The 13,477-nt window shown below is 39.2% G+C and overlaps 2 pseudogenes; one reads left to right on the top strand and one right to left on the bottom strand.

The window, feature by feature from the left end:
* Nucleotides 1-374: 374 nt before the first annotated feature.
* Nucleotides 375-1,323, top strand: LOC102410299 (annotated as a pseudogene).
* A 6,530-nt stretch (nucleotides 1,324-7,853) lies between these two features.
* Nucleotides 7,854-8,803, bottom strand: LOC112579495 (annotated as a pseudogene).
* Nucleotides 8,804-13,477: the final 4,674 nt, after the last annotated feature.

Raw genomic sequence — 13,477 nt, 5'->3', positions numbered from 1 at the left:
CTTCTGATTTTAATGAAACATTAAAAAACAAAAGAGAAGATGGAGTGTGATAGGAAGAGGAGCATGATAAAAAAGCCCAATCACATGGGCCCCATCATAGGCATGGAGTCCAAATACTCAGTTTTTATGTTGTGGTAGTCACTGACTATGGGGGGATAATTGTGCTAAAGTGAATACTGGTAGAACTTTCCATAGGTCTCAATATTGTCATTTTCTCATTATTGGAAAAAAAATGATAAACTAATGAAGCTGTTCTCTTATTTCTGTCATTCAGTAGTTGAGTGACTGGCTGAAAGTAGCATAGGTATATGAGAGTAGGGAGATGCAGAGTTTGACCAATGTTGCCCCCTCGCTAAGATGACCCCTAAACTGCCATGTCTATTATGAATGACACTGTGTTTATGCCCTCTGTGCTGACCTTTATTGGGATCCTTGGCCTAGAAACTGTACAGTGTTGGATTGGGATTCCATTCTGTGCAATGTTCATCATTGCTTTGATGGGAAATTCTCGACTTTTGATCATCATCAAATCTGAACCCAGTCTCCATGAGCCCATGTACATCTTCCTGGCCATGTTGGGAGCCATGGACATTGCATTTAGCACCAGCATTTTCCCCAAGATGCTTGGAATTTTTTGGTTTCACTTGTCAGAGATCTATTTTTATGCTTGCCTCTTTCAGATGTGGCTCATCCACACATCAGGGTATTAAATTGGGAGTCCTGCTGGCCATGGCTCTGGACCGCTATGTAGCAATCTGTTATTCTCTGAGGCATGGTACCATATTCACTCAACAGCTAGTCGCTAACAATGAAGTTGGAGTGACATTGCAGCCAGCCATTCTTGTTATCCCATGCCTACTGCTCATAAAGTGTCATTTGAAACTTTACAGAACCGAGTTAATATCCCACACTTACTATAAACATATGGCCCTGCTGTAGCTTGCCACTGAAGATGTTTACATCAATAAATTCTATGGTATCCTTGGGGTTTTTATTGTCTGTGGCCTTGACTTCATTTTGATCACCCTCTCCTATACACAGATATTTATCACTGTCTTCCATCTGCCCCAGAAAGAGGCATGGCTTAAGGCATTCAGTACATGTATTCCCCACATATGTGTCTTCTTCCAGTTCTATCTCCTTGATTTCTTCTCCTTTTTTACTCACAGGTTTGGATCTTATATCCCATCATATGTATATATCACCTTGTCCAAACTTTACCTATTGGTACCACATTTCCTCAATCCATTTGTCTATGGGGTGAAGACCAAGCACATCTGAGATAAGGTAGCAAACATGTTCTGTTCCAAAGATCAGGCTTGACATTTGATCGAACTAGTTTCTCCTATGGATTTAATGTCTCATGTCTTGGGCATATGTGATCTGCAAAATCAGTTAGTGGCTTGAAGTATCATCTTACTTGATGATGAATACATTAATAAACAAATAAATGATTGTTTTAGAAAGTTCACAGGGCATTGAACTTAAGTCCAAATGAAGTTAGAAAAAATTGAGGAAAATAAAGCATAAGGCTCTCAAAGACTGAATGCTTTTATATTGAAAAGTCAGAAATGATGATTTTCCTCATCACCAGGGCCAGGTTTGGCTGAAACAGACAACTGTAGAGATCCTTTTTAAACCCAAGCATGCTGTAATACTTACATGGATTCTTCCATCTTTACAACTTGAAGATCCACCACCTTAATATAGTAAGCTTCCTCTAAATTATAAAACTATTGTAAAATATTTTCTACAATTTATTTATTCCATCAAAATATGTCCCTTGCATATCTTCTGGTCAAATATATACAGAAATTCACATAAATACCTTCTCCTTGAAGCTTATTTCTTGGTGATTCTCATCACATAAAAACTTCTGTTTCAACAAATCTAGGATTAGGGCATATAATACTATGCTCATCTTTTGTGTTCTTAACTATTCGTTTAATGTCTTTATTTGTATAAAGAGTAACTTGAGTAATAAAGCATTGATATTTGGGCCCTTTTAAAAATGTTATGAATGTGGAGGCAAGTTCTAGAATTAATCTAGATAATACTATTCTAAAGTTTGTTAAATTATTTTACTAACTGAACAACCAATAACACTTTGACCTAATAAGGAGAGAGGTCTAAGAAACCTGGACAGATATTATAGAAGCTAAGATTCTTACTGTATTTGTTTCCCAAAGTATCTTTGCTTTTTTTCATAGAAAGTTAAGGGTCTTTTTGTTCCTTATTAAGATGTTCATATGCCAATGATAATATGTAATGGAGAAACTACATTTGCATGCCTTTCATCAATGATTACAAGACTGGAAAATGTCAGTTTTCATTCCAATCCCAAAGAAAGGCAATGCCAAAGAATGCTCAAACTACCACACAATTGCACTCATCTCATATTCTAGTAAAATAATGCTCAAAAATCTCCAAGCCAGGCTTCAGCAATACATGAACCGTGAACTTCCTGATGTTCAAGCTGGTTTTAGAAAAGGCAGAGGAACCAGAGATCAAATTGCCAACATCTGCTGAATCATGGAAAAAGCAACAAAGTTCCAGAAAAACATCTATTTCTGCTTTATTGACCATGCCAAAGCCTTTGACTGTGTGGATCACAATAAACTGTGGAAAATTCTGAAAGAGATGGGAATATCAGACCACCTGACCTCCCTCTTGAGAAATCTGTATGCAGGTCAGGAAGCAACAGTTAGAACCGGACATGGAACATCAGATGGGTTCCAAATAGGAAAAGGAGTACGTCAAGGCTGTATACTGTCACCCTGCTTATTTAACATATATGCAGAGTACATCATGAGAAACGCTGGGCTGGAAGAAACACAAGCTGGAACCAAGATTGCCAGGAGAAATATCAATAACCTCAGATATGCAGATGACACTACCCTTATGGCAGAAAGTGAAGAGGAACTAAAAAGCCTCTTGATGAAAGTGAAAGTGGAGAGTGAAAAATTTGGCTTAAATCTCAGCATTCAGAAAATGAAGATCATGGCAGCTGGTCCCATCACTTATGGGAAATGGATGGGGAAACAATGGAAACAGTGTCAGACTTTATATTTTTGGGCTCCAAAATCACTGCAGATTTTGGACGTGAATTTGAGTGAACTCTGGGAGTGGGTGATGGACAGGGAGGCCTCAGTTCAGTTCAGCTGCTCAGTCGTGTCTGAGTCTTTGCAACCCCATGAACTGCAGCACGCCAGACCTCCCTGTCCATCACCAACTCCTGGAATCCACCCAAACCAATGTCCATCGAGTAGGTGATACCATCCAACCATCTCATTCTCTGTCGTCCCCTTCTCCTTCTGCCCTCAATCTTTCCCAGCATCAGGATCTTTTCAAATGAGTCAGCTCTTTGCATCAGGTGGCCAAACTATTGAAGTTTCAGCTTCAGCATCAGTCCTTCCAATGAACACCCAGGACTGATCTCCTTTAGAATGGACTGGTTGGATCTCCTTGCAGTCCAAGGGACTCTCAAGAGTCTTCTCCAGCACCACAGTTCAAAAGCATCAGTTCGGTGCTCAGCTTTCTTTATAGTCTAACTCGCACATCCATACATGACCACTGGAAAAGCCATAGCCTTGACTAGATGGACCTTTGTTGGCAAAGTAATGTCTCTGCTTTTTAATATGCTGTCTAGGTTGGTCTTAACTTTCCTTTCAAGGAGTAAGCGTCTTTTCATTTCATGGTTTCAATCACCATCTGTCAGTTCAATTCAGTCGCTCAGTCGTGTCTGACTCTTTGCGACCCCATGAATCACAGCACGCCAGGCCTCCCTGTCCATCACCAACTCCCAGAGTTCACTCAGACTCATGTCCATTGAGTCAGTGGTTCCATCCAGCCATCTCATCCTCTGTCGTCCCCTTCTCCTCCTGCCCCCAATCCCTCCCAGCGTCAGAGTCTTTTCCAATGAGTCAACTCTTCGCATGAGGTGGCCAAAGTACTGGAGTTTCAGCTTTAGCATCATTCCTTCCAAAGAAATCCCAGGACTGATATCCTTCAGAATGGACTGGTTGGATTTCCTTTCAGTCCAAGGGACTCTCAAGAGTCTTCTCCAGCACCACAGTTCAAAAGCATCAATTCTTCAGCGCTCAGCCTTCTTCACAGTCCAACTCTCACATCCATACATGACCACTGGAAAAACCATAGCCTTGACTAGATGGACCTTTGTTCACAAAGTAATGTCTCTGCTTTGGGGTCGCAAAGAGTCAGACACGACTGAGCGATTGAACTGAACTGAACTGAACTGATGGCAGTTCTAGTTCCAGTTTTTTAAGGAATTTCCACAGTGTTCTCCATAGTGGCCGTACTAGTCTGCATTCCCATCAACATTGTAAGAGGGTTCCCTTTTCTCTACACCCTCTCCAGAATTTATTGTTTGTAGATTTTTTGACGGCAGACATTCTGACCGGTGTGAGATGGTATCGCCTTGTGTCTTTGATTTGCATTTCTCTGATAATGAGTGATGTTGAGCATCTTTTCATGTGTTTGTTAGCCATCCATCTTTTTTGGAGAAATGCTGTTTAGTTCTTTGGCCCATTTTTAAAATTGCATTGTTTATTTTTCTGGTATTGAGCTGCATGAGCTGCTTGTATATTTTTGAGATTAATTCTTTGTAAGTTGCTTCATTTGTTATTACTTTCTCTCATTCTGTCTTTTCACCTTGCTTACAGTTTTCTTCATTGTGCAAAAGCTTTTACGTTTAATTGGGTCCCATTTGTTTATTTTTGCTTTTATTTCCATTACTCAGGAGGTGGGTCATAGAGGATCCTGCTGTAATTTATGTCAGAGAGTGTTTTGCCTATGTTTTCCTCTAGGAGTTTTATAGTTTCTGGTCTTACATTTAGATCTTTAATCCGTTTTGAGGTTTTTTTGTGTAGGTGTTAGAAAGTGTTCTTGTTTTATTCTTTTACAAGTGGTTGACCAGTTTTCCCAACACCATTTGTTAAAGAATTTTGTCTTTTCTCCATTGTATATTCTTGCCTCCTTTGTCAAAGATAAGGTGCACATTGGTGCATGGTACAACCCCCACTCTTTACTGCCCCCCATTATACTGCCCATTCAGTAAACAGCAAAACATGCCCAAACTTATTAATAGGAGAATAAAAATTTAATCAACAATGAGATTTCATCTTTTCATTCCTCAGACTGTTAAAGATTTAAAGTCTGATAAAGTCCAGCAGTTGTGAAGTCATGAGTAAATAGTTTATAAGAATGTATATTTTGGTAGGTAATTTTATTTTGGAATTGTATATTCAAAAGGTTTATAATTACTTGTTTTAGATGGCATAAAGGAAATTATGAATGCTAAAGAAGTATATTGTAAGACATCTAAGAATCATTTCTTAATTCTCAAAGTTGTACAATTTAGGGTTGAAAACAATATCACATGCCATTTTTTCTAATCATTTTTTGCTTAAATTTCCTCTTACTATCCCAGAAAAACTCACCTCATTTTGTATTTAGCCATCATGATACTCACCTTCAGTAGGCAACATTTTATTCTTGTAACTTATTTTAAAAACTTCACAGATTACAGAAATATTAACTTAAAAACAATATTTTTTTTCCAAATCTCACCCATTTAGTTGTAACAATTTTCAACATTTGATTTATAGTCTTCCAGGTTGCCTGGCACTAAAGGTTCTATCCATTTTAAATTTTAAGTGATATTATCAAATTATGTACCCAAATGTACACTTTCCCTTATTGTTAACTAAAAACTGTTCTGGAATAGTCCCCCAAATTGCTAAAACCTCCTTTGCTATGATAGGATAAAAACTTTAGGCCATAAATTTAAGGTTGATTTTAGTATCTATTTCACAGAGAAGAGAATATGAACTTAGATTTTTTTTCCTGTTGTCCCAGAGTTGTATTAAAACCTAAAGCTGAAGAAAAAAGTCACTAAGTATTCCTAAGTTATGAATAGTTGACATGATTTATAAATTGTATTTGTCTCTATTGCTGCTTCTGATTACCATCTCTACTGCCCACCATTTTCCCATTTCCTGCTCAAATCTCAGCACTTGAGAGAGTGATGGCATTCATGATTTGTCCTGGAGCTTCCTTATTCCCTGCTCTTGGGAGAGCAGACGGTTGTGATTTTCCACACCTGGACCCAAGGGAGTCAGATTCAAAAAATTACCATGAAGATTGGACATTTCTCAAAAAAGTGAAAGACTGACACTCTTGTCCTCTAAATATTTAATTTCCTACAAAATCTGGAGATTAATTTGTACATGCTATTACCACTTCTCTCTCATTACCATGTCTCTGTTTCCCTCTTGTTCACTAGGAATTAAAAAGGATACAAAGTCTACAAACTCATGAAAATTGATCACTGTGTCAAATTTACCTCTATGCCACTATTCTATAGCATAGTATTTATAATGGCTTGCTGCTGCTAAGTCACTTCAGTTGTGTCCAACTCTGTGTGACCCCATAGATGGCGGCCCACCAGGCTCCTCCATCCCTGGGATTCTTCAGGCAAGAACACTGGAGTGGGTTTCCATTTCCTTCTCCAATGCATGAAAGGGAAAAGTGAAAGAGAAGTCACTCAGTCGTGTCCAACTCTTCACAACCCCATGGTCTGCAGCCTACCAGGCTCCTCCATCCATGGGAATCTGATAACACTTGATGAATTAATTAAAATGAATAATTTTACTGCTTATGAGTTTTGTGTCTATAACTTTATGGATGACCCTGCAAATCTACTGAAATTTTTAGACTTTATTTTCTCATTACAAACATAGAGATATAATTTCTGTTTGTTTTGTTTTTGATAAGAACTGTTAGCATATACTTCCTCCATTTTTTTAAAGAAGACCCTGATGACCAAGAAACAAAATCAAGAACTAGATTTATTGAATACTTGGATGCAGATGGTGACTGCAGCCATGAAATTAAAAGACACTTACTCCTTGGAAAGAAAGTTATGACCAACCTAGAGAGCATATTCAAAAGCAGAGACATTACTTTGCCAACAAAGGTCCGTCTAGTCAAGGCTATGGTTTTTCCTGTGGTCATGTGTGGATGTGAGAGTTGGACTGTGAAGAAGGCTGAGCACCGAAGAATTGATGCTTTTGAACTGTGGTGTTGGAGAAGACTCTTGAGAGTCCCTTGGACTGCAAGGAGATCCAACCAGTCCATTCTGAAGGAGATCAGCCCTGGGATTTTTTTGGAAGGAATGATGCTAAAGCTGAAACATCAGTACTTTGGCCACCTCATGCGAAGAGTTGACTCATTGGAAAAGACTCTGATGCTGGGAGGGATTGGGGGCAGGAGGAGAAGGGGACGACAGAGGATGAGATGGCTGGATGGAATCACTGACTCAATGGACATGAGTCTGAGTGAACTCTGGGAGTTGGTGATGGACAGGGAGGCCTGGTGTGCTGCGATTCATTGGGTCGCAAAGAGTCGGACACAACTGAGTGACTGAACTGAACTGAACTGGGTACTGCAGAACATTAAGCCTTGGGCATATCTAAATTCCTTGAGAGATGTCCAATTTGTGAATCTTTCCAGAGCTAGATGTTTACAAGAGTACACTCAAGCAGGTACTAAAAAAATTAAAGAGAAATGTAAAGGAGAAACATTCAGTATTTTCCTCCTTTATGCTTATTATTCTCACTACCCATCTAGGATCCACAATCCTATTGACTGCTGTCATGGGTTAATAGGCAATAGCTAACATGCTTGCAAACTGAAAAAAAAAAAAAATTAAATAGAAAACTTGAGCAAAACTTGTTATTGGAAAAAACATTTCCAATAACAAGGACTCTGCTGTTTTATCATGTTTGGAAATAGTGTTACTATTCACAAAAAGGTAAACATAAAAGTTTTTCTCACAGTAAGTTTCTTGAACAAAACATTTTTACCATATGGACACGGATCTGCTTGGTCTTTGCACCATAGACAAGTGGATTGAGAAATGGAGGGACTAGCAGATAAGTGCTAGAAAAGAGGATGTGAATATAAGGAGGGATGTGAGAACCAAATCTATGTGCTAAGAAGGAGAAGAAACCAAGGGAGTAGAATTGGAGGAAGACACAGATGTGAGCGACACAAGTGTTGAATGCTTTCAACCTAGCCTCCTTCTGAGGCAGACAAAAAACTGTGATGAATATCTGTATGTAGGACAACGTTATTAATACAATGTCAAGCCCAGCAACAGTGAAGGCTACAAACAAACCATAGATTTTGTTGACCCTGATATTTTCTGCAGCCAGTTTCACAACAGCCATATGTTCACAGTAGGAATGAGAGATGACTGTTGTATGGTAAAATTGTAATTGAAACTTTATCAGTACTGGGCATGGTGCTACAAGAATGGCAGCCCTGAGTGTTACCATAGCTGCTATTTGAGTGACTAACCGGTGAGAGAAGATGGCAGCATGTCTGAGTGGGTAACAGATGGCTACATAGCGGTCCAGAGCCATGGCCAGCAAGATGCCTGACTCTATGCCTGAAATGTGTGGATGAGCCACATTTGAAGCAGGCAACAATCAAAATATATCTCTGTTACATGACACCAGAAGATTCCAAGCATCTTGGGCACAATGCTTGTGCTGAGAGCAATATCTGTGACTCCTAGCATATCTAGAAAAATGTACATGGGCTGATGGAGACTGTGTTCCAATTTGATGATGATGAGAAGCAAGGAGTTTCCAATCATGGCCATGAGATACATGGCACAAAATGGAATCCCAATCCAGCACTGCACAGACTCTAGGCCTGGGATCCCTATTAGTGTGAACTCAGGAGGCATGAAGACTGTGGTGTTGTAAATGGACATAGTGTCCTTGGGTCTCATGATGCAAACAAAATACATATCTCAGTCCATGCTACTTCCTCTTCTACTTCTTATTTTCATCCAAAGTCTTCATATTGAGTGTGTATGTTTTTGGTAGATCTCTCAGATCATATCATCCACCTCATATAATATCATATAAAATATCATATCATATCATCCATATAATATAAAAGGTAAAAGAAAGATCAATCCACAATGACACACCATGTTTTTAACAATGGCATGTACATTACAGGCATAAGTCCTGTACCATCATAAAAATTTGTATCAGCATGACAGTACAACTGCATTAGAACCAGCCAAATACCTGAGTTCCCAGATGGCACTAGTGGTAAAGAACCCACCTGCCAATGCAGGAGACATAAGAGATACAGGTTCAATCCCTGGCTTGGGACAGTACCCTGGAGGAGGACAGGGAAACTCACTCCAGTATTCTTGCTTGGAAAATCCCACAGACAGAGGAGCCTGGTGGATACAGTCCATGGGGTTGCAAAAAGTCGGACATGACTGAAGCAGCTTAGTACCTATGCACAAAGACTGCTTACTCAACTGCTGATGTGTCTGTCATTTCACTTCAAAGCTGTGAAAACAAAAAAGTTGTTTATTTTGGTTGGCAATTATGTTTTAATCAGAAGTTAATGATTCTCTTCATATTCCACATTTCATTTACTGCTTCAGCATTCTTATTATTCTCAGTTGTCTCTCAGTCAAAGCCATTCGGTTCGGACATCAAGAGTCTGACAATATATTAGTGCAGGTTGCTCTCTAAGAAAGAGAATAAACATAGGAACACTCGTCACCTAAAAGCAAAATACATTTGTCTATGTATTGATGATATATTTTATCTATCTCTGTGTAAAACTAGATGTCTTTTCAGAAGAACTTGAAGGAAGAGTTTTAGAAAAGATCATTCAAATCTGTGTACATTTGATAAGTCTGGACCAAAGTTTCTGGATACTGTTTTATGTTTCTAGTAAACCTGAATTGTTTTGCCTATATTTCTAATAGCTGAAATGCTTCATTTTTCTGCTTAAAATAAAATATATTCTGTAATACACATTACAAAATGTTTAGAGTCAAGAGAACTCAAGAAAGCAATATTGGCAAGAGTAGCAAAATATGTAGGTATGAGGACTCATTCTTAATGACTGATGGATATAGGAACATGGATAATTGACTGGAATAGAGGCTTCACTCTTGGGTTTTAACATTTTGTTTTTCTTCTTTTCACAACTACTTGTAAGGCCTCCTAAGACAACCATTTTGCCTTTTTGAATTTCTTTTTATGGGGGAAGGTCTTGATCACTGCCTCCTGTACAATGTCAGGAACATCTGTCCATAGTTCTTCAGGCACTCTGTCTACCAGATCTAATTCCTTGAATTGATTTGTCACTTCCACTGTATAATCCTAAGGGATTTGATTCAGATCATACCTGAATGGTCTAGTGGTTTTCCCTACTTTCTTCAATTTAAGTCTGAATTTGGCAATAAGGAGTTCATGATCTGAGCCACAGCCAGCTCCCAGTCTTGTTTTTGCTGACTATATAAAACTTCTCCATCTTTGGCTGCAAAGAATATAATCAATCTGATTTCTGTATTGACCATCTGGTGATATCTATGTGTAGAGTCTTCTCTTGTGTTGTTGGAAGCAGGTGTTTGCCATGACCAGTGGGTTCTCTTGGCAAAACTCTATTAGCCTTTGCCCTGTTTCATTCCGTATTCCAAGACCAAATTTGCCTGTTACTCCAGATGTTTCTTGACTTCCTACTTTTTCATTCCAGTCCCCTATAATGAAAAGGACATTTCTGGGGGTGTTAGTTCTAGAAGGTCTTCATAGAATTGGTCAACATCAGCTTGTTCAGCATTACTGGTCAGGGCAAAACTTGGATTCTGTGATATTGAATGATTTGACTTGGAAATGAACAGAGATCATTCTGTCATTTTTGAGGTGCATCCAAGTACTGCATTTCAGGTCTTTTGTTGACTATGATAGCTACTCCATTTCTTCTAAGGGATTCTTTCCCACAGTAGTAGATATAATGGTCATCTGAATTAAATTCACCCATTCCAGTCCATCTTAGTTTGCTGATTCCTAAAATGTCAATGTTCACTCTTGCCATCTCCTCTTTGACCATTTCTAATTTGCCTTGATTCATGAACATAACATTCCAGGTTCCCACACAATATTGCTCTAACAGCATCAGACTTTACTTTCATCACCAGTCACATCCACAATTGGGTGTTGTTTTTGCTTTGGCTCCATCTCTTCATTCTTTCTGGAGTTATTTCTCCACTGATCTCCAGTAGCAGAGAGTTAATCTTTCAGTGTCCTTTCTTTTTGCCTTTTCATACTGTGCACGGGGTTCTCAAGGCAAGAATACTGTAGAGGTTTACTCTTCTCTTCTCCAGTGGACCACAGCTTGTTGGAACTCTCCACTGTGACCCATCCGTCTTGGTAGCTGTTAAAAGAAAAGAAGCGAAAAGCAAAAGAGAAAAGGAAAGATACACCCGTTTGAATGCAGAGTTCCAAAGAATAGCAAGGAGAGATTAAAAAAAACAAAACAAAACCTTCCTAAGTGAATAATGCAAAGAAATAGAGGAAAACAATAGAATGGGAAAGACTAGAGATGTCTTCAAGAAAATTAGAGATACCAAGGGAACAATTCATGCAAAGATGGGCACAATAATGGACAGAAATGGTATGGCCCTAACAAAAGCAGATGGAGAAGGAAATGGCAACCCTCTCTAGTGTTCTTGCCTGGAGAATCCCAGGGATGGCAGAGCCTGGTGGGCTGCCGTCTCTGGGGTTGCACAGAATCGGACACAACTGAAGCAACTTAGCAGCAGCAGCAGCAGCAACAGAAGCAGAAGATGTTAAGAAGAGGTGACAAGAATACACAATATAACTATACAGCAAAGATCTTCATGACTCAGATAATCATGATGGTTTGACCACTCACCTGGAGCCAGACGTCCTAGAATGTGAAGTCAAGTGGGCCTTAGGAAGCATCACCATGAACAAAGCTAGTGGAGGTGATGGAATTCCAGTTGAGCTATTTCAAATCCTGAAAGATGATGCTGTGAAAGTGCTATACTCAATAGGACAGCAAATTTGGAAACTCAGCAGTGGCCACAGGACTGGAAAAGGTCAGTTTTCATTCCAACGCCAAAGATAGGTAATGCTAAAGAATGTTAAAAAGACCACACAATTGCACTCATCTCACACGCTAGTAAAGTAATGCTCAACATTCTCCAAGGCAGGCTTCAGCAGTACATGAACCATGAACTTCCAGATGTTCAAACTGGTTTTAGAAAAGGCAGACGAACCAGAGACCAAATTACCAACATCTGCTGGATCATGGAAAAAGCAAGAGAGTTCCAGAAAAACATCTATTTCTGGTTTATTGACTATGCCAAGCCTTTGACTGTGTGGATCAACAAACTGTGGAAAATTCTGAAAGAGACGAGAATACCAGACCACCTGACTTGCCTCTTGAGAAATCTGTATGCAGGTCAAGAAGCAACAGTTGGAATTGGACAGGGAACAACAGACTGGTTCCAAATTGGGAAAGGAGTACGACAAAGCTGTATATGGTCACCCTACTTATTTTAACTTATATGCAGGGTACCTCATGAGAAATGCTGGAATGGATGAAGCACAAGCTGGAATCAAGATTGCTGGGATAAGTATCAATAACCTCAGATATGCAGATGATTCCACCCTTATGGCAGAAAGTGAAGAAGAACTAAAGAGCCTCATGTTGAAAGTGAAAAAAGGAGAGTAAAAAAGTTGGTTTATAACTCAACATTCCGAAAACTAAGGTCATGGCATCCAGCAAATAGATGGGGAAACAGTGACAGACTTCATTTTTGAGGGCTCCAAAATTACTGCTGATGATGACTGAAGCCATGAAATTAAAAGACACTTGGTCCTTGGAGGAAAAGCTATGACCAACCTAAACAGTATATTAAAATGCAGAGACATTACTTTGCCAACAAAAGTCCATCTATTCAAAGCTATGGTTTTTCCAGTAGTCATGTATGGATGTGAGAGTTGGTCTATAAAGAAAGCTGAGCACTAAAGAATTGATGCTTTTGAACTGTGTTGTTGGAGAAGACTCTTGAGAGTCCCCTGGACAGCAAGGAGATCCCAACCAGTCCATTCTAAAGGAAATAAGTCCTGAATATTCACTGGAAAGACTGATGTTGAAGCTGAAACCCCAAAACTTTAGCCACCTGATGTGAAGGTGTGACCCATTTGAAAAGACCCTGATGCTGGGAAAGATTGAAGGTGGGAGAAGAAGGGGACGACAGAGGATGAGATGGTTGAATGGCATCACCAACTCAATGACATGCGTTTGAGTAAACTCTGGGAGTTGGTGATGGACAGGGAAGCCTGGCCTGCTGCTGTCCATGGGTTTGCAAAGAGTCAGACATGAATGAATGATTCTTGGGTTTAAACTTTCAGAGCTATCATTAGCATAAGATTTGACTAATTTAGGCTCATTAATTTTTCATGAAAAACAAAGTCTGAAACACTTTAGTCATTGTTTCTGAGCTCAGGTATAAGAAATTATTAGAAAATGAAGTGGTGGAAGCATGTGTTCCCTAAAATAATTCATATATAGAACTAAACAGAGAAGACAGAGAGCTGAC

The sequence above is a fragment of the Bubalus bubalis genome, chromosome 16, assembly GCF_019923935.1.
Source record: "Bubalus bubalis isolate 160015118507 breed Murrah chromosome 16, NDDB_SH_1, whole genome shotgun sequence".
In the NCBI taxonomy this organism is placed as follows: Eukaryota; Metazoa; Chordata; class Mammalia; order Artiodactyla; family Bovidae; genus Bubalus; species Bubalus bubalis.
Note: the sequence above shows the minus strand (reverse complement) of the source record. Positions and strands in the feature narration are given on the sequence as shown.